Raw genomic sequence first — 22,324 nt, 5'->3', positions numbered from 1 at the left:
TATTTTCCGTCAACGCTGCTTTCCTCTTGGTCGATCCTTTAGATCCTTCCGGTTCGACGATCTCGTCCTCTTTGACACCCTTTGAGATCCGTTTACCCGGTGTAATTGTAATTCTTGTTCGAACGGTGACAATTTTTATATATTATACGATCGAACTGCCCATCTTTCCGGGCTCTTCCTCCTCGTCAGATTTTCAATTTTTCACCTTTCTGTGGAGAATATCTGAAATTTTTTATAAAAAGTAAATTCCTATTTCGTTCTTTTTTACTTTTTTTTGTTGCCATTGATACCATTTGCCATCGAGTGATCGCGAAACGATCGTGTAATCTGAAATTCTCGCCTCGTCCCCGAAGCATAGACTCAAGTATTTTTCTATTTCGCTTTCCGCTCACGCTTACTCCTTCGAATACCACGAAAAACATCGACGTCTACTTTGTTTTCCACGCGTGTTGCGTAAAGCTGTATCGAGCTACGACGAGATGCAATATTCAAAAGGATATGCAAAAGAGTTGCGTGAGCCACGTTGCTGCAAGTCTCGGTGAATGTCAAGGAATTTAGGGATCTCTGGGTAAGTTTAGTGATTCATGACAGAATAGGAGATAGATCGGATCATAAAGCGGTTATTTCATCTTAAAGGGTGTTATTTCATCGAACGGAAATCTCCGCGTATGCTCGTAGGCGACGTTTACGACGTTTACGACGTTTACGACGTTTACGAGGTTGCATGCGACTGGTGCGCGTTTATCGTTTGTCGATAACCGGTGAAATAAACCTCTACCTAGCCCTATTCTTTCCGAAAGTCGTTTTCCCGGCTAATCGGATCGTTATCCGATTTTTACTTTCGTTTTCAAGGAGAAAATAAGCTTACGGAACGTGTAATTACATTCTAATTACGTTGCTCTGCCGGTGCATGTGATTTCAGTAGTAGGTATCTTGCTTTAATTACAGCTCAGCTAACTCGGATTATTAATTAACCCTGTTAATGGGTATAGGGCCGAGGTTTGAAGGTTTCAAGCTTATGTGCTTTGTAGTTACCTATTATAGTTTCAACTGCATAACATTTTCGTTTCGGATCTAATCCCTATACGGGCTTTCGACCATTCGTTTCCTGTTGTTCAGTAGATATCGTTGCTCGTGCTCGTTTATCATACCATCTGGATTCTCCATTCCAAATGATGTCAGATTCGTCACGCTGAAATAGCTTCGAAATTGTCCAAGAATATATTGGGTTATTACATAGATAATATATAGCGTTCGGTAACTGAAAGCTAATTTATTTATGTAACAAGCCAATATTTCAACGCGTAATAGGAGCAAACCACTGCAGGAGGTGGCCGTTCCTTTCCCCTTGAGAACACCCCCCATAGGACGCGCCCAACTATCCTTCTGTCATGGAAAAGCAACTTTTCCAGCCGTCATCCGTTGATCTAGTTTTATTTTTCAACTGGTTCGCTGCAGGAGATTTTTGGTCTCCAAGTTCCGAAGGGAACGTACTTTAATATCTTGGCGAAGATCAAGCATCGAATTCCAACGGAAATAGTGCTATAAATTGAAATCAGTGTCGGGGCTGCAAGATCTTTTTCATCTTTCTCTCTCTCACTCTCTGTTCCTGACTGATTCTTCTTGATGGCTTTTCAATGCTATCGTTTCGTTCTCTCTTCTTTTCCTTTCCTTGCGGTTATTGTCATAAAGTGTACCAACCAACGAGGCGAATGCCAGACATTCCTGCCGTTTTCCTGGCTATGTCCACCAAAATACACGGAATATTGCCACCGTTGTCCAAGGATCGCCAAACGTTCTCGGGAAATAACGGTGTTACTTGCTGGGAAGGCAAGAAATTTCATTCTTATTGTTAGTGTGCCATGGACGCGTAGTAACGCTTCGATTGAATAACTGAAACCTCGTTACATCGATTAAATTAGCTGAAATCCACCGAACATTTCCAGCTCAACAACACTTCACTCTAGCGTACGGATCATCGACAGATACTGTAACACAGTTTCCAACGTGAACGAGCCACTTTGGTAGATACATATCATCGAATCAATGGTTGAAAGAAGGGGGGAAAAAAATTCCAAGCCGGCAACCGGCCATTGAACGAAGCGAAATCAATCGGTCGTCGCGTCGCGTCGCGTCGGTTGGATTCCCGTGCATTCTTCGAGCGGTCGTTCTCGAGGAGCCCCACCTGATCCCCAGGGGTGTTCTCGTCACAGGAAGGGTGGAAAAAAGTCCGTGGTGTATAGAAAATGGCGAGAATGCGATAGAAGTTGGTAGTGAAAAACGCGGCGATATTCTCATTGCATATTCAACGCGAAGGCACGTAGGTACACGCGTGTACCTGACACTGCAAAGGTAGGAGGAAAAAAAAACACTTGTCGATGTAAGCTGAGGTACGAGCTGGAAAATAGAGGCGGTGCGCTACGGTGCCCTCTAGCATGCGTTTACCAGCAAGTATGATTAAACGGTTAGACTGCGTTTTGCTTTTCCTTTGACACCGCTCTTTTTTTTAAACGTTCGTTATCCTTGCAATTCTAACTCGTGTAAAATCCTAATGACCCAATGTAAATGTAACCCGCTATGAAAATAGCAGAAAGGAGATAAAGATAAAATGAAAATAGCGTTGAGGGTTGAAATATCGAGAAGGTAACAAGAGCGGAGGAAGGACAATGGTGTGTCCCCGTGTAGCAGAGGCATTGTTCTTTTATATTGTTCGATAAATACCCGTGCCAGCACGTGCACGGGCTGTAAACTGGAAAAAACAGTGCGCGAGAAGGGTGAGGCTTGATGTACGAGCTGAAAAAAAGTCAGCCGTAGATGGAGAGGGTTTGTCCGCGAGGCTACATATGCAAACGCGAGGTTAAATGTCCACGCGGCGAGAAAGAGGGCAGGGGGCGTCGACAAATTAAAGTGATTTATTTTATTTTGTTGGAACTCGGCATTAATCTTGCCGCGTATAGAGACGCGCAAGATGTTGGGAAATATCCTTCGGGCTTTTATTCAATTCGAGATAGGTATTAACTTTAAGCCGTGTTAAATTTTTATTTCCATCTCGATGCACACGACGATATATATCTTTTTCCATAATTCTTCTTCAATCATGCTTTGAATATTCTCACTGAAAGGATTGGAAATACTTGAACGAAGAATGGTATCATTTAGACTTTTAGACTGTTGATCTCCCCATTATTTCCACCATGAAAGTACCCATGAATGTGGAATTTGATGAAACGAGAAAATAATCCAGTGCCAATGGTTCTTGCTTATAAAGCTTCGTCGTTGGAAGAAAAAAAAAGGGGACGTTTTCGATTAATTAAGCACGCTCGTCAGTAGCGTCGAACGAGGGCGTAAGGGGCCGTTTATTCTCGTTGGACGGAAATCGAAATAAAGTTGTCTAATTTGTCGTACGTCCGGTTCACACTCGGCCGTTGAACACGGTTTTCCCGCGTGGCAGGCATCTCCGTTTCGGCTCGTACATCAGCCAAGACAGCGAGCTAGCCGAATTTAACGCAACGTTGAATAGAACGATAAACAAAAGTAAGAACGACACCAGGGATCCGCTTAATTTTACCCGGGGCTAACAATTTATTCCGACAATTTTCATATACCGTTTTTCTTTTTCCTGCTTTCCTCGCGCAACGCATGGAATTGTATCGCGTTAATCGTGATTTAGAAATTGTCGCGAAGCTTGCGATTTATTTGCTTTTGCTGCTTTTTTTTCCTTTTGTATTTTTTTTTTCTGACTGTTTTCAAAATTGTGACAGTCTGTTTGACAAATTCCTTTAATCCTTTAAAAAATAGTTTAATACGGCCTGACACCATTCGATGACACAAAGTGTTTCTAACTATTGAACGATGCAGTCGTATATAACTGTCCGAGTAAAGGATAAATGAAACATTTCGTGGACATTCGAAATGAAAGAGAGGAAAAATCGTTTGCCGACGATAAACGATTAAGTTTGTTCAACCCCGTAGAAAGAGCCGATGGCTTCGAACGAAGACACGATGTGTTGGAGCATCGAAAAAACATGGAGACTCAGAGACGAAAGTATACCGAGTCACGAAGCAAAGAATCGAGTTCGGTCAAGGTAAATAAATGGAAGTCCCTGGAGGAATTCAGCCTCTCGGAATCGGTTGAAAAAAGAAGTCGCCAGAGACGAGAGAAGCTCGAAGTAATCTGAAGCAAAGATGGGCCAAAGGAAACTCGCCCCTCGACCCTTTTCCGTTTCTTTTCTCGCTTCTGTTGCCGGAAAAGAAACGCCTTTGCCTGCCATTTTCTGCGCATTGTTTTGCTAATTGTGACTGTGTCTCCGTCATATTCCCACCGGAAATGAAAATTTTTACCCAAGGCACCTGTTTCTAGGAGTTCTCCCTTCTTCTTCCCTTTTCTTTTCTTTTCCATTTTCCGCCTCGTTTCCTTGTCTTCAATTTCTTGCTTTGTCTGCGGAACACGCGCGAAATTAGAAGCATTTTAGCCGCTTCCTAGAGCCTCGGTTTCTTCGTTCGCGAAATTAAAGTGGCTCTCTGCTCAGTTTTGCGACATTTCTCGCGCCATGTCGGAGATTTATGACGAAATGCTCGCGGAAAATGCACGCGTGCGATGCTAAAACTTCCTACTAAATAAGTATCTGTACTTTTTCTAATATTTTAATAATTATCTGTTACAGATTAACCAAACACTGTTACACGATTCGAGCTGCGTATCATCGAGATATACAGGTATTTATACGAGAAAAATCATTCTAACTTGAATAAAGGATATTTACGTATCCATTTACCATCTATATTATCCACAAAGGATAAAAAATTTAATAAACACGGGAATAATAATTCCAGTCGAACATTTTTCGATCAAACAAAAGCGGAACTTCCAGTGTAAAATAGCAACGATTTGTCAAAAAGATTCTTCGCATAGAACTAGAAAAATCTGGTTTTTCGCGTGATCGGGCGAAAGGATTTATTGAATTTCACGTTGAACGAGAAATGTATTCGGGGTAAAGGGTAGAAGGATGGCGGAGTTGGCTGTCGTCGATTATTAAGTACAAGTAAAAAAGGTAGCCCTTTTCTGCTTTTCGCTCGCAAATCACATAGCTATTTCACTGACAGGACCAAAGACGACGACGACGACGACGACGACGACGATGTTCGTGAAAAAAGTAAAAAAAAAGAAAAAGAATAGAATCGCGTATTGTAGAAAGGGCGTTATAGTTGGGAGCTGAGGTAACTCTGAGCCACGAAACAAAAGATGGAATAGCCGCGGGGCTGATAAAGGGATCGCTGATATTTGGAAAAACGAAATCGACCGGTCGAATTCGATATTTCGAGCCGGCATAGGCGCGGTATGTACAACGCGATGCAGCCCGGAAAACTTTTGATATTGAGACGAATGGCTGGCGGGTAAATGTAGCTTTTCCCGAAAGCAAACAACCTGCTGCAAAATGTGTTTCCACACGACCTTTGTCATCCTTTTAACTTTCTATCTGGTTAGAAAATCGCAAAAGTTTATTAACAGACATTCTTTTCGCATCGAATGGTAGTATTCGATTTTCGAGCGGAAACCGAAAAATTTACTAGAAACGTAGAGTTCCGGTGGTTAACGCGCGTCCGCGCATTCGCAAACGATGAAATATCGAGGAATAATTCGAAAAAGCGTTGACAAAAGGTGAATGCGGAGAACAAGGATGAACGATATCGAGCCGGAAAAGATGAGAATCGATCGAGTTCCGGAGTTATTTCGTTATATCCGTTTGCGCGGGCTTTCGAAGTGGACCGGCATGGCAGGAAGTTTATAGGATTAGTTTGAAACGAGTCTGAGCGAAGAGGGCGGAAACGAGATTCACGCGACGAGTGGATACCAGAGATTATTTTATTCATTTCGAGGTGAAATCGGATGGTTGGATGAAATTTTTCTCCAATAAAACTAAGTCTAATTTCTTTCGAAATTTAATTTCGTTAAAAATATCTACCCAATTGCAAAAATCAATGATTACAGAGGTTTATTATTCGCGTGTTCAATTAGTAGTATGTAATTACAGAATAGGGAGGGTGCGAGCCTAATTCCGTGGAATGGAATTGAAGAACAGAGGCCTAATGGGGAAACTTGGTGTTGGTGCTTGTATGTTAATATTTTATTGGTATACTAACCGTAGCTCTCTTACACTGCTTCTACTTCCTTTAGTTCTGCTCTAATTGTTTTCTACTACATATCTCTTATTTACCTCTACTCGTTTTCATTCGTGCTTCTGCATACATATTTCAATTCCATTCTAATCGTTTCCGTTCTAACAAAATACGACAAGGATGAACGAAGCATTTACTTGATCGACAGGAAATCATTTCCGTGAAAGCTCTGTTCGACAATGGAATATTTTTGCGACGGAAAGCGATGCGTTTGCTGCGGAGTATCGTTCGGATTTTATTCGAGGTCCATTCTTATGTTAATTTATCAACGAATGCGAACGAATGCGAACGAATGCGAACGAATGCGAACGAATGCGAACGAATGCTCGGTATAATGGAACACGGATTTATAGCCTGCGATTCGTCACGATGAAAGAGGAGAAAATTATCGAGAAATCGGAATAAAAGAAGAGAAGAAGAAGAAATTTGTAATGTTTTTCTTTTTTTACGGGTAAGTTTGATTGCGAGGTTAGAAATGATTTTACGAAGCAACCTAAAGTGAAAGAAGAGCTGAACACGAGAAAGCAAAGAAGTTAAAGGAGTCGAAGGGAATTTTTGCGAAATCAAGAGCAAAGGGGTTTCGAGGGTCTCAGAGGAGTGAAACAAACGTTGAACAAGTTGAAGGGGGGAAGCTGGGAAAGCTGGGAAAGCTGGGAAAGCAGAGAAAACGTTGAGGCAAAAGTAAAATAAGAAAGATCGCTCGATGAAACCTGAGAAAATTGTGTGTGATCAGTGGCTGTGGTTTCGAGAAACTGGCAAAGAAAAGGATAAAACGGTTCCAAAGTAGAGGCCAAATTAAAGAGAAGTGCGATCAAAGAAGCCGGAGAAAGAGGCAAGAGGAAATAGGAAATAGAAAATGGAAGTAAAAAGTAAATCGACAAACTTGCTAACAATTTTTTACTATTGAATTTTATTTCTTTTTCTTACAGTTTTATTTATAATTCGGTATCTGGATTACCATCTGCGAAATCACGGATATTTATAGTTGCAAGCTGATTCTGATGCAAATGAAGAAACCGTGCCGTAGTGGTCTCGTCTTCTGATAAAGTCGTTTGTCCCGTTTGCTGGGTGTGTTCCAATTTAAATTATCTAACACGCTCTTCCTGAAGCGATAAGCCCACGTTGTCGGGAAGAAAGCAAGAGAAATGGCAAAGAATCTTTTACTGGCACGTTTACCGAACAAATGTTATATAAAATGAGATTTAAGAAAAATTCAGATTTTCATCTTGACCTGGATACGTAGCTTTGAAAATCGTGACAAATGTTTGAATTCAAATCGATGTCTCAGCTGTGTTTCGATGTTTCGATGGTTCGATGGTTCGATGGTTCGAGCTGTTTGTTGAACGGATGGAAAGGATCTACTGCATTTGTCAGTAGGGGGTACGCGAACTTTTTCAGTCTAGCGACGCCGCCAGGATAATTGCACGAAATCGCATAATCCGGTTAAGGGGTGCAATTTTGTCGCATCGAATTGAAGCTTTTGATTGCATACAGCATGTGTTGTTACGTGTGCCGTGTGTTTATCGAACGATCGCGAGAGCAGCCGAAAATTACGGTCGTCGTATAACACCCCTACGTGGCGAATAATTTTTAATTTTTCATCCCTCTGATGCGATCTCGGTATGCTCGAATTAACGGGTTTACCTATATACCATATATATACAATATATATATATATAAACAAATAAAAAGAGGAAACGAGCAAACGAGAAAACGATAAAACGAAAAAAGAAGAAAATATGACAAATAGGTGGTGGTTGGGTTTGCTCGTTGGTTGGCGTTCGTTCAACATTTTCGCGTTTATCTCCAATATTTGCATTCGCGTTTAGAGTAGTTTGCGATGAAAACTGCACCACGTTTGCTCGAACCTCTTTTACTATCGATTATTTAAATCGACCTTTACCACGCTTGCTCAATTTTCATCTGGTTTACTTGGCAAAATTCATCCCTTGTTTCTTTGTTTTTCAATTTTCTTGATTTTTCCTATTGAAATTCTTTTTTAATCTGTTAACTGTTTTTTAATACTGGACATCCAGTATATTCATTTGCATTTTCGCTCATCTTCTCGTTAGCCTATTGGCTGATATTCCATCTTCCCCTTTTCCATAGCAGTGAAAAGCGAATTTCAGCATTCAGTCTCCTCTTGGCTCGTTTTTTTCCATTCGCCACATTTTTATCCTGTGCCCAGCCTCGTTTACTCGTCCCTCTGTTAACCCTTCTCCTCCCTTTCTCTCTGTCGCAGGCCACTGTTTTCGTTGGAAATTACGTCGACAGTAATATAAAATGCGTGGGTTTATCCTTCCGGAAGTTTGACTCACTCTTTGTATTTTCATACGATAGGATCCTTTGCTTGTCCCCCCATCGTTCTTCTCTTTTTTTCCTCTTTGCTTTTTACTTTCTCTCGGTTACGTGGCAATCCAATTACCGAATGAAAAAATGTGAAGAGTCTCGTCTCTCGTCTCTGTGCACAGAGGGAAAAATGGATGATAATGTTATTATTATTATTATTATTATTATCATTAGGAAGAGGATAGGGTAGAATTTACAATGACGCTATGATCGTTGTTATTGTGAATTTTCGTTGCGTATGGAATGTAAAAGGTGTTCAGAGTTTAAATAAAAAAAAAAAGCGATACGTTTGAAAGAATAAGGAAAAATTTCAGGGGATAGAGTTGAAATAATACATAGGCAAGGTTGCTAGAGAAACACACGTGTCAGGCTGTCTGTTAAAAGATGCAAGATCCGTTCGTATGGTGTTCTTCGGCTGGTAGCGCTCGCAGGCTTTGGCAATATTTATCATCGCGAATGTGATTCTCCCTGAACGATTTCGAACGCATTAATCGTCGATTATTAACAATATCGAGGCGAACAATAGCGGTACAAGTAGAGCGTAATAACACGCTACCATAATGACGTAATCACGATACAGTCGACCAACGGAGAATATGTCACTCGCATTATTCGCGATTAATTTACACGTCGCGTATTGCGATTTACATGGTTACACACAGTTTACATGTCTCGCCGTTTCGCGAATCACCTGCGAACCATGTAATTGCGATATTGCTGTAATATGTACCTATATGTAACGTAGAACGTGGTAATACGAATATGATGGAATATGATAGACCGGGTTAGATGTGTTGTTCTTGTAATAGTAATCATGCGACATTGACATAATAATTTACCATATAACGAACTAATTTCATATTCTACGATACTTGAATTTTTGATAAAGGATTTATTTATTACTCGAAAATTTTCATACGGTTTTCATGAGCGTGATCGTTACTAGCGCTCTGTTTCATCGAACGCCTCTCGGCAGCCGTGGATTATAATTAATTAAATTCTTAGGATCGTTGTCCCTTTGCTCTGATTTCCGGGCCAATTACGAAATCCCCGGATTTGCTGCCGATTCAAGCCACCTACGTATCAGCCGAGAGATCCGAGGAAATAGATAATCGCGGAAATCGGAGGGAAAATTGCGGATAATTTATCGGGTTCTGGCGGAAACGGAACTTAACTTTGCTCAACGTTTCTTGCTCTCCTATCCGATTCGAATGCGTTGGATAAGAGAGCTATGGAGTGAATGTAAAGCTTTTTAATTGCAGACCTTTGTACGTATAATATTGGATGTCTATTTAAACGGATGTCTAGTTAACGGAGTAGCTACATTTGTGATAGCATCTACAACAGCAGGCAATAAGAGCTGCTAACTAAACCGATAAACTTTCAACCTGAAGGGTTTCCAAACCCTTTTTTACATGTCATCCCCTTTCAGAATTAAATTCAATTCCTCGTCCCCCTTTTTTTTTCTACTTTACCAACCCTCGTCTAAATCGATTAAGCCTTCGTCGGGGTTGCAAGTAGACAGATCTAGCAAACCCCTATTCTAGATTAAACATTTCCACAAGCTCGAAACGTTTCTATTTGCAAATGTAAATCTGAATTATCCCTTTCCTAAAATTACCATTGCAATCAATTTTTTAGCATAATACTGCAATTTGCTATTTCAAAAGGACCGAACGGGTGTATTTGACGTAGCAATTGGTCAAAGACTAGGTGACGAAGGAAACAAGCGAATTGAAGGGCAGTGAATCGATTGCGTGGGGTCGCAGACCGGTCTGACGTCGCGCAATTTGATCGTGTCTCATTAAAGTTCGAAGGACGACGCTTGGACGTCGCGTCCCGACGCGTTGCTTCACAGAGCATCCGTGCGGAAGACGGTCGGGTCGGTCCGAGAACGAGCAATCTGTTGAAACTTGCCAAGTCTAGATATATACAGGTCAGACCTGGTCTGTACGGTCCGCGAGACCAACAAACGTAGGTAGCTTCCGGTCGCCGCATCATCCGCGAACAAGCTTGTTTCGTTTCTAGTTTGTCCGGTGATTCTCGTGACTCGTACCTTTTCGGGAAACGAGACACAGAGACTTTGCTCTGACGAGTCTCGTGATTCTGGCCCCGTTCTTTTTCATGCTATCCAACCTGGATACATTGGTCCGTTGGGTCGCAATATCACGGACCAGCGAGCCTGCCAACTTTCTTTCTCTCTCTCTCTCTCTCTCTTTTTTTAATTTTGATTCTGTCTTTTTTTTTTTCAAAGAAGAATTTTCTGTCATAGAAGTGTTTTTTTAGGGATCTGTGTAATCTACGACTATGATTACGACGTAAAAACAAAACTATCTCGAAAACAGTAGTGAATTATGATTACAAGAGGAGGTGTAGATTATACGATCTTACTATCAGGATCCGTGTAAACTGTGGAATGGTATTACTCGAACAAGAAATTATTACAAGAGCGGGAGAATTGGTAATTAATGGAGGGAACCGGAACGATAAATCGCGAGACGAGGAAAAATTTCTTGCGACAGCAAATCGACTATCGATTCGGCATAAATTACAGAGAGGAAAACAAGCTCGGCTGGTCGCCAGTTTTCCGTTGACTGTGCGTGAACAAACAGAGATAAACGGATGATTTTCTGCGAGGAAAACTGGCCGGATATTTATTAGAGCGTAATGCCGCGGTGCGTGGTCGTTGGCGATTATAATCCCGGTGAAAATGCCAAATTACTGCTCCGGTGCTCGACCGATAATACAAGCGAGGCTTTTATTTATAATAAGTTTAGCGATCGCTTCTGATAGCTGTCATCGTCATTGATAGCTGTTATCAGTGAAGGGTTAAGGTGTGACAGTCGGACAAAAGAAAAGTGTGGCCAGGTGGGTCGATGAGTAATCGTGGCACGTTGGCTGGCTGGTATATTGGCGCATAAAGTATAGGAACGACAGGAATATATCTTGGTCGTTGCTCGTCGACTGTGTACCCTCCGGTTTCCAGGAACGGTGTTTTGCAACCGACTGCGCCAGACTACATTCACTTTCGAGGGTTATCAGCGGCTCCCTTGGGAGAGGGTCGCTTTGTCCGACGACTGCCATATTTCAAGGGAACCCCGTTGAAAAGCTTCGTGTACCAACGCGTCAACTACGTGTACTACCTTGGTCTTACTACCGGCCATCCTTGGCCACCATCCGTGTGCCCTTGACAAATGTCCGCATTTCCTTTTTTCAAACACTTTCTACACCCCTTCGCCCCGATTCGATTTTACTTTCCGTACTTCTTCCTGCCCGCTAGACTGCTAGAGACCTTTCTTCAACGTCCGTATTTTTCATACGAATCGATACAGGTAGTACACCTCGATATTTCGCTAGTATTCTTCTTATTAAACGGCTTTCACCTGGTTATTCTTATTTGCTCTCGTTGATGTTTTATCTATGTATTTAAGGATAGGCTCTTTTTAATAGAGAAATTTATATCAAGAAGAATTCCTAGAATTCATGGCGTTTCGTGGGAAGACGGTGTTGAAAAATTGATCAGCCGTCAGTGCATTTATCCCAGAAATACTTTCGTGGCTGTTGTATATCTTTTTTCGACCAACACGTGTCGGAGAAGAGAAGAAAGAAAAGAAGGTGGAAGTGAAAAAACGAGACGATTCGTTGCAAGATTTACGACGTTCGGTGCAGGATAAAGAGAAAGAGAAAGAGAAGGAGAAGGAGAAAGAGAATTTCTCAGGGTTGGATGGTTGGAAAATCCGTCGGTGACGTGGAGCAGCTGGTCCGTTTTCATGGGGTTCGAAATCGTGTAGCGGGTTAATTTTTAAAAGGGTCAACGAGAAACGATAGGGTCCACTCTCTCGTTTGCAGGTTTGCGATGGAATTGTCGATTGTCCAGGATCGATGTTCATGGGGAAGGAAGGTCTAGATTAAGGCGACTGGGATCTGGGAAACTTGAAGAATCTGATAACGGTGTTCCTTCGAGGCAAGGAAAGATTTTCTTCTGGGTATCGTAGAACGGCGATGCTGGTCACTGAATGCTCGCGTGTTTTAAAGCGATTCTTCTATCGTGGGCGAAAAGTAGGTTGAAATGTTTAGGAGCTGGAAGAGAAGAAATCGTTAGACGGTCATGGAGATATCGTAAATTGTAGGAGAAAATGTTGGTTATTATTTTAATTTCTCAAGCAATCCGAGTAAATATGTAGACCGTCTCTGTAAAATGTAAGAACTATTAGAATAAGAAACGATTGGAAAGAAAAAGAAAAGGCATACGAGAGGGAGGGAGGTTAAGCATAGAAGCTGGCTGTAATCCCAGTCCCTTGGTGCTGCTGGAAGGATCGTACAGTCTCGCGGTAATCCTGGACTAGAATCAAGCCCTGAACCGTTCTTCGTCACACGACCGAGCAATCCTAGACTCCTGCTGCCGCGCAGTCCTCGTAAATCCATTCTCGAAGCCGATCTCGATGCTCCACTCCTCGCCCTTATCCCTTTCTCTTTTCTGAATGCTTCGAAATTGCCAAAATAATGAATGTCTTCTTAAAATAAAGATGGCCAAGCTCAATTTTTTTTTTTATAGGGACACGCGATTAAATTAGAAGTATAAACGTTTTAAGATTATACTAATTCTGCTCCGTTAAAAGATAACGTTAGGTTTATCTGCAAAATTGAGGCACATTTGATGCTGGTAGGAAGGATCGTTAAATTGTTGAAGGTAGGTCGTACGTGTCTCCGATAAGGAAGAAGGAGCCTTTGATATAGGTGAGATCCCGAGCGAATCCATGCATCGAAAGATTTCTTTTGCTCCCTCGAAAGAGACGGATATTCCTAATTTTCTCCCCATGTTCTGCTCGTATATGGCGTTATTACACGGAATAACGTTCTTGCTGCCAATTTTTCTCCTTCCTCGCGTTCCCTACGTATCCTATATTATTTTGACGCTGTTCGTGGAATATTCATGGAATGGTATGGTAGGAAAAAATTGTAGATCCGTAGTTGCAGTTGTGGATCAGTGTAAACGGTAGCATTTATGGAGAAGCAGAACTTTATTGCTACGAGATGTTGCCCGGTTTTACATCATGTACCGAAATAGTTTGACGCTTCTTCTCTACGGATACAGTTAAAATTATCTTTCGTGTCAATCTATCTCTTATTATTAGTCAAAAATAAAACTGTTTTTACGTAGATCCAATTATACCAAGACGTAAGTTAGAGTGTAGATAGGATTTTCTAAATTAACTAACTATTTCAATCGCGGACGTCTGATAGTTTTCAGGTCATTTTTTGTCGATTTCGCGATCTCTCGATCTGACGTGACTGGCAAGTGAAGAAATGATTGCTTTATGCGATGAACGAGCACTGCGATACGTTCGGAAAGCGGATTACGATAACATGATTTCTCTGACCCTCCCCTCCCCTCCCTTTGCGCTCCGTCCGTTTCGTGAAATATCGTGAAATTCTTCGAGTGGAAAGAGGACGAAGCGATACATTGACCAACGGCAAGAAAAGCATCGAAAGATATGGGTGACCCGAAACGACAGTCGTTGAATTGGCAAGTGTGACCAGCTCTAGTGGAACCTTTGGAACCAGCGAAGAATTGAACATTACAGAGTAGCCTTGTCATCGCGAATTTAACTCTCGATTATATCGTTATCGTGGCGAAGAAAGTTGGCGAATAAATCGAACCGAATCGTCGTATGCCATCTTCCTGGGGCGTGATTCGAATCGCGTTACTTCTGGCTAGAACTGTAACAGTCAGACTTACTAAACAGTTAGAAACAGCATCTGGCCTGGTCCGAGGAAAAAGAATCGGATAACATTTCCACGCGATAAATTAATCGAATCGAGCGTCCTACGCGCAACTTCCTCTTTTTCCAGCTTCCACCTCGCCTCCACTTTTGTTGTTTCGTCAATCTTCTTTGCTTCGCTCGTACATACATAACACCGAGCATTATGGAAATAGTAGAAAGAATGCCTGAAAGAGCCTTAAAGGATTCGAGCATAAGAGTGAGAATGTCGAGAGAAAAAAAGAGTTATTCATGAAACGCAGATTGCCCGGCTTTTCGTTTATATTCGCAAACAGATTCGCAGGACAGGATTTATCGCGGTGGGCATGGTCGAGAGGCAAAGTATCCGGAAAATATCGTGTGTTATTCCTGTGACGCGGTTCGATAATCTAGCAGTGTACCGGAGGAGAGGAATTCTTCGCCAGACTGGACTCCATTAAAAAGTTGCCGGGAGGAGAATGCAGGTCCAACGGTGGAGGAGCATTTTGCTGGCTGGACTTCCGATATTCTCGTATCGGGCAACGATCGTAAAAGGAGTGATTCGTATTCCAGCCGTGTCGGGAACTTTGCGATAATTCGATGTCTCGACGACTGCAAGAGCAGCAACAGCAGCTTCTAGCCCCCGACCAGCGTCATCATGGTCGGACCAAAGCGGCCTACGTGACTTTTCCGCTTCCCCTCTTCTTTCCTCCACAACTCCCCTACCTTCTTCCAATCGTTTTTCCACCCTTTTTCTGCTTTCTACATCCCTTTCGAAGAATCTACTTTTTAATGCTTTCGACACACGTCGCCGAGTCTCCAAGTTATATCCAACAATTAGTTTTATTTCATTCGTAACGCTAGCCACCTGCCTTTCCACAATTATTTACCTTTAATTACTCTTCGATTTACCCGACGCGCGACGTGTCGATACTTTTTCGATACAGGCGGTTATTCATTTATCATAATGCTCTTCTGCTTTCCTGTTTTTCTATTTTTCTTCGGTTAAATCGCTCTAGCTGTGTTGTTTCCTCGATCCCCGGCTTCATATTTCAATTCTTGTTCCTCCATTTTCTTCTCGGATTCATCATGCCGACAGAAACGATTGCAATTTGTCCGCACGATATCGTGTTCTAAATTCCGTATTCTATCATGCCGCGATCCTTCCTGTAATTCTTTCCATCTTCTCTCCACTCTTTATCCTTGTTACTCCATTTATATTTATGAAATTCAAATTCTTTCGTGATCGATCAATCTGCCTTACCCCGATGTGTTTCGTTGCTGGTTCGATATGAAAACATTTTCATTTACGATTAGACTATTAGACGAAGGAAAATTTGAATTAACAAAAGAAGAATCCAGTCAGAAATCGTTCAAAATATGTATCCTTTTTTCTACATTCACAATTTTCAGCGACGTTTAACACCATTTCCTTTTTCTTTCCTGTTTTTCCTCGTTAGGTTTCCCGCTCATTTTTCTACTCGCACTAGGTACAACAGCTTCTTTTTCGTTCGTTCCGGTTTCTCTAAACTCTAAACGGTTCGGTCTCGTTTCTCGCGCGTAATTTTCAAGTGGAATTTCTTGGTGCTCCGCGCGCCGGAACGAAGAGGGCAGATTTTTTCCTAAAGCTTACCGTGCGAAAGGTTAAACCGACTGCTATCTAGCGGAGCTGAAATTATCGGGTAGAAATTGAATCGCGCCTCGTTTAATTTCAACCATTTTCTGTTCGCAACGTCAAACGCTTCTTGTTTCTCGAGAAATACGAATTTAACGTTATCAAAGTAGGTGCAGAAACAGGAGATAGTAATTTTAATTGAAGATGGAAATTTCTCCGAAAAACATTGTAGAATTGAATTTCAAGTCTACAACTTTGCCTTTAAATTTCTAAGTTTCGTGTGTCGCCGACCTTTCGCCGACGTATTCTTGGTATCTATGTACATATGTATATAGGGGCACATTACTTGAGGAGTTCTTTGAGACAGAGAGGAACTTGATACATTTAACCGGATAATCGCAACGAAAAATAGCAATTGAACACCTGAATCGAAATTCGTTAGGCTGTAGGGAGGCAGAGAGAACTCATTTTGATGAATTCGATTAATCAAAGTATCGATTCGTTCATTTGGCTGAATCGAATTTCATGGCGAAACGTTCTTTATCGGTAATTTCAAATAAAGCGCTTGATTTGTCCTCTAGAACAGGAGGAATTTCCGTTGAATCGAAGTTCTGTCGTAATTGTGCGTAATGCGATTATGGAAGAATCGTGTCGGATGGAGTTCCGATAAAATTCAATGCGAATAATTTTTTCTTTTTGCCCGCGACAAAGTTCGATCATTAATCAAGTTTTTCCGCTTGATCAGGCCTTTGAACGAACTCTGTCGATTCGTTAACGAATCGGGTCGCTGGATTTCTCCGATGTAATGTGATTTTATTGGATAAATTTTTCAACCGAGTATCTCGAACCGTAATAGTTTAGTAAAGAAACCGATTATTTCTCCGGTTACATGACGGGAATATCGATGATATTTGCTGGAACCCAGTGAAGATGCAACGGAGGAAAATAAAATTTCACAGCTCAACTTCTGCTCGAAGCTTAAACATTGATTTACCGGTTATTTTCTGTTGCTTGATTTAATATTAAACTTTATAAATATTTCTCAACCGGTCAGAAAATGGCTGGTTTAATATCGAATTTCGAATTTGCGGTGGTAACTGATTTCACCGATTTATCTCGTTGCATTTTTGATCCCGCCTATCTATTGTATTTATTTTAAAGTTAAAAATAATAAATTGGAAGAGTAGGAAGAAACGTTTGGTTAACTTTTCTCGCGTGAGTGAAAGTCAGGTGAAAAAGTTGAACGCTTTGTTCAGTGTATAGGGATTGGAAGGATAGTTTGGTTGGACGGCCAGGTAAACGATCTCTTCTCGATGTCTCGACATTCCGCGTAAAGATTCATGAAACTTTGTTATTTCAAAAGTTTTAATGCTTCTTCTTTCTTTCGTTCTTTCGAGCGACACTTTCTCTGTTCGGGGGTGTTGCTAGACAAGAGATAGTAGACACAATAGTGGATCGTATCTTTTCCGAGTTTCCGGGGCAAGCCGCGAATATCTAGCGAACTTCCGACAGCGCAGAAACTCATTTTCCGCATCGACGGCCGCCGAAATTGTCGTGATTTGCCTGCTGGAAAACGGCCCGTAAAAATCTATGGCTCGGCTATTTTCTCTACGTTCGACAAAGCCTCTTTTTCTCTCTTTCAGTCCATCCGACAAAATCTTTTACAATGGTGCAACGCGATCCCTTGTTGCTCTTAAAAATCTTTGTATACGCGTGTTTCTTTTCCAGTGTGTAATATAAAAGACATTATCGACATTATCGACATTATCGCCAAACGAATCTGATAGAAGGGCGACGAAGAAAGGGGTAACTGAAGAACAATTGATAAAAAAGAAGGGTAAGAGGGGTAGGGAGAAGATAGCCGAAGAAATGGGGAGGAATGGGATAACAAATTGGCCGTACGAAACGTGCCAGTTCAGCGTTTTATAAGTTTCCGATGGGGAATAGAGAAGAAGCCCTTCAAGGGCCGTTTATGAGAAACGTAATTTTTAAGTAATATTTCTTTCTATTTTTTTTCTCTTCTCACAAAGATGTGTCGCCGCGGTCGGCTCGATATTTTTCAAGAGGCAATGGATACAAAAATGAAATGAAATGAAATGAAATGTTTCCTTGAAAAGTATTTTCTTTCTTCGTCACATATTAGGTAAGTACTCCTTGTTGAAGGAAGCAATTTGTGTAGAGTATTTGCGCGCGATGGGCAATCGAAACGTTATTGTCTACATATAGTTTCACTGACACAGTTCTATCCTTATCCGATTTATTTCCCCGTTAACTGTGCGTTTGCCGAAAGATAAAGCTATCGGAATTCTATTACTTATCGTTAGAAATACTTTAACGCGCTGCGCTGGCTGGAATTATTGCTCGTGTGTTTGCCATCGAGATAATTCATTAAAATAATAGGTAATTCTGCTTGATTCAGAGTTGAAAATAAAATTTTATTTCCGTTCGTTTGCAGAACTCCGTTATTCAACCTCGTTGCTTTTGTTCGCTTCAATTTTGGTGAGTACGAATTTTCCTACATATAATTTTCCTTTCTTTTGTTATCGAGATTCATATTGTTGAGTTGCATTGCGTTTTCCATGTATGTAAAATAGAAACTCATGCCTACATATGTATATACTAATCGCGAAACCGTCGAATAAACGCTTATAAATGGAAATAGTCTCTCGCCGCTTTTGTCGATCGAAATAAATGAGTGAAAATTGCTGCACCGTTCGCGCATTCCATATAGAAATATCTGATATTTCAGTGTCCCATAAAGAGATTAAACTGGAACAATCTATTTTCGATGAAAGTAAACGGGACAGGTTTCGCGTATTATCGGCGGAAACGACAGCGTAGCGAACTGTTTCGATCTTTGTTTCGCGTCGATAACAAGAAAAGCATCGTTCGAATGTGACAGAAATCGATCGGTTCCTCGGTTCCTCGGTTGCTCGCTTCTCTTTCGAGACCGTTGCTCTCTCGTCCCCTCGAGCAGAAATTCTCCGGAAATGACTGTTCCTCGTGTATGTTCCGGCAGTCAGTCGACGAGATTTATCGCGAATTTTCGTGCCTCGATCTAGAGAACCGGTCCAAGCTTTCGCATGCACCTCGATGCACTTTCGTGCATTGCCACGCGCATTCGATGCACTCGTACGATAAAGGCTAACCTCGCCTCGCCTCGCCTCGCCTCGCCTCCCCAATAATTTATACGCTCTTTCGGTTGTAATCCTTTATTCTTTTGTTACAAACTTCGAAATTTGCTTCAATACGCGTGCATGTTGGATGAACGAAAGAAAAAGAAAGGAATTTTTCAAAATCATGCCAACACGTTTTTTTTCTTTGAGGCTGATAAGAAAGCCGAAATTTCTTGGACCTCTGGGACCTGAAAGACTCGAATGATTTATCATCGATGCACGCGTGGATGAGGATAGATTTATGCGAAGCAATAAAATCAGCCTTGATCCATGGGCCACATAATGCAGGTGATGCGTTTTAAACACTGTCGTCATACATACACTCTGCTCCATGAATACTACGTGTCACGCGTGATGTACGAGCTATTCTTATCGTGGAAATCATTTTCAAACTGTTCATAACCGGTCCATCATTCTACATGGTTTATTAGACAGGACCAAACTCGTATCAAGTAATTTTCCCAAAATTCAAGTAGATCCATTTCCAATTATTAGTCTCTTCGTATAGGTATGTAGTAGAGATAGTAGATCTTGAATGTTTTAGAGATAATAAATGCGAAATATTTTCGGGTGTATGAACGCGAACCTTGAATCGTTGCATAGAAGGTTACGAGGGGATTGCACCGCGTTAAACTTTCTCTCCCCATGCTTTTTATTATTTATTAACGAAAAAGAAGCGAGACGAGGGTGAAATCTCGTCGAAAATATCCACGGATTGAAGGGTAGTGTAGTAAAAGGGGAAGGGTGCACTCCCCTTTCCTCGTTTTCTTCTCTCTCGGTAACCACTCTGTCTCCTTACCCCTCTGCGTCATCCCTTATACAGCGTTGTATTGTGCGTGTCCCATTGTGTCAAGTCCACGAGGGTAGCTTCCCTTTTCCTCCCTCTTTTTTTTCTGCTGCATAACCACCTTACACTTTCTCCAGCCAGATATATGTGTGTAGGTAGTCTCTTCCTTTTCTTTTCTTCGGTATCCTTTCTTCCGGTTTCTCTGCGCGACTCTTTCGTGGGCGTATTTGTTTAACAGAAAACAATTGCAGGAATATTTTTTTCTATAAGGCTAATATTCATTTGCATGGAAAAATTTTCATTCAAGCATAAAGAAAAAATGATAAATGAAACATTCGCGTTCCATGTTTTGGAAAAAAAAGAAAAAAAAGTATGATCGTATGTAATAAAATGTACAAGTATGTAAATAAGTTTTTCTCTGTATGTTTGTTCGCATTCTTTTCTCGCGCATACCCTTCTGGTCGACTATATTTTTCATTCGTCGAATATTTTTACGCAATTTCATTTCTCTTTACTGAACTACCACCATCTTTCTTTCATCTTCCGTTTCTTTTTCACGATCTTTTGTTCTGTTTTCCACGGTCGTTCTCCCTGCACGGATTTCGCTGCTTCCTTTTGCATCTTTCTCTCCTCATATATTACTTTATAACCTAGCCACCCTTCCCATTTCTATTTCGCTTTCCTCTTCTTTCCCTATCTTCTGCTTGTTTCTGCCCATTTTTCACTCCGTGGGGTTTCTTTAGCAACTTCCCCTCCGCTTCCGTTCTCTTTCTCTCTCTTTTTTTCATTCCTTTACATCTTCTTACCACTTCATCCCCTTTCTCTATTTTCGCATGCCAGCCTCGCATGTCATAGTTGATTGCTTTTTTTAACCTTTTAATTCGCGTTTGTATGTATGTTAACTTTCCTCTTAACATCGTCGTTTCACGTTTCCTCATAACTCAACCACTTGCCTACTAAATCATCCTTCTTTTTTCCTACCTTGTTATCTACAACGTGTTACCTCGTCCGTTTTTTTTCACGTTACCACAATTTACATTCAACCCTAGATATACCTTTGTTACCTTACGTTTTTTCTGCCACATTTCTCACCGTTTACTATGAAAATTTCTGCCTCTAAAATACTAAAAATGATTTTTTTCCAAATATCAATCTGTCAGAATTCGTGAAAGAAAGAAACGATGATAATAATATTAAGGACGCGGAGGTGTGGGTGGTTGTCGGGCAACAACGCAGAATGTAACTCGCTGCGAAAGCGGCATCGCAGAAACAAAAGATTCAATTTTACAAACACGCTCCGCGTGTTCCGCTGCCTTCTCTCGCAATGGGGGTAGTTTTGCCATACTAACGAGCCACCCCTTTAACTTACGCGAACACGAAACAGCTCCCGCCACCCCGTTGTTTCCACACCCCCTCCCCCTTTTTTCGGTAGTAACAGGCGTCTCCTCCCTCCTTGAGGGGCGAAGAAGGGACTCGGGGGTGTTGTTTCAAAGAGCAACGGGGTGGCGGAGGAAGGAGGAAGGAGGAAGGAGGAAGGAGTATGTGGCATAGCAAACGGTTGGTTAAACTGTAAGGAGGTGCAAGGGAGGAGAGAGATGAGGAATGAAGAGGCAGTGTAATAAAGAGAACGGTGGATGAAAATTGATGAGAAAGAAGGAAATTGGTGGTGTAAGAGAAGCAGAGCAGCGTACAAGATGGAACGTTTTTGTTGTTATACTATTTTGTGCAATCGAGCCGCTACTTTATGCACCGTATTCGGCGATCGAAGAGACTTGGTCACCAAATCGAAATTGCGTTTCTATCGAACGACTTAACGAGCCCTGAAGTCGAACAGCTTTATCCTTCGCTAAAGAAGAATGGATCGAATTTCCAAGAACTTGATTGTGCTTTATAATTACTTTGTCGAGTAAGCTCGAGTAAGGTGTAAACCATCTCAGCTTTAGTTGTTGCTTAGAATCGTGTCAGAGATTGTTCAAAGTGAAACAGAAGCAAGAAGCAGAACAAGTAATCTAGCCCTGAAATTTCAGAAAACCGCGCGTTTAGCATCTAATTTCGCCACAGTTATTTCACAAGTTTCGCGACAGTGGAACGGTTGTCTCGTGCTCGCAAACCAGCTCGAATTTTAATTACTACCAACTATGTATACGCGTCTGCTGGCTTCGTCTCGTATAATACGTTCACCCTCCTGCGCGACACGTGCTCGTGAAAAAAAGCAGGGGGGTGAAAGGGCGGTCTGGACAAAGGGATCCGCGTCCGCAACGAGGACTGTTATATCGAAACGTCTCCCACGAAGAAAGAAGGGTGTCAACACCGAAATTTATTTACCAAGTTGACAGACAGACGGCCAAGCTATATTATTTCGTACACTGGGGACAGAAAATCCGATATGAAACGCGAAAAGTTTTCCTTCCTTTTTCCGAAACTCTAATTCGCGAATTGATCGATATCAATTGGTCTGCTCCGTTGTCTAGAAGGAGGT

General features: G+C 41.5%; 1 protein-coding gene across 3 annotated transcripts in view; it reads left to right on the top strand.

The window, feature by feature from the left end:
* LOC114875829 (prolyl 4-hydroxylase subunit alpha-2) overlaps positions 1-22,324 on the top strand; it is an 84,423-nt gene that overhangs the window by 9,325 nt on the left and 52,774 nt on the right. Inside the window, exons 2-3 of one of the 3 annotated variants that reach the window (XM_046288540.1) lie at positions 4,665-4,716; positions 18,338-18,381. The gene's annotated coding sequence lies outside the window, so the exon portion shown is untranslated. Of the gene's footprint in view, positions 1-4,664; positions 4,717-18,337; positions 18,382-22,324 lie in introns of those variants that run through there. The other 2 variants (XM_029186565.2, XM_029186566.2) reach the window with 2 other exon arrangements.

This window comes from Osmia bicornis, chromosome 2 (assembly GCF_907164935.1).
Source record: "Osmia bicornis bicornis chromosome 2, iOsmBic2.1, whole genome shotgun sequence".
NCBI lineage: Eukaryota > Metazoa > Arthropoda > Insecta > Hymenoptera > Megachilidae > Osmia > Osmia bicornis.
This window is presented reverse-complemented; position numbering and strand designations above follow the sequence as displayed.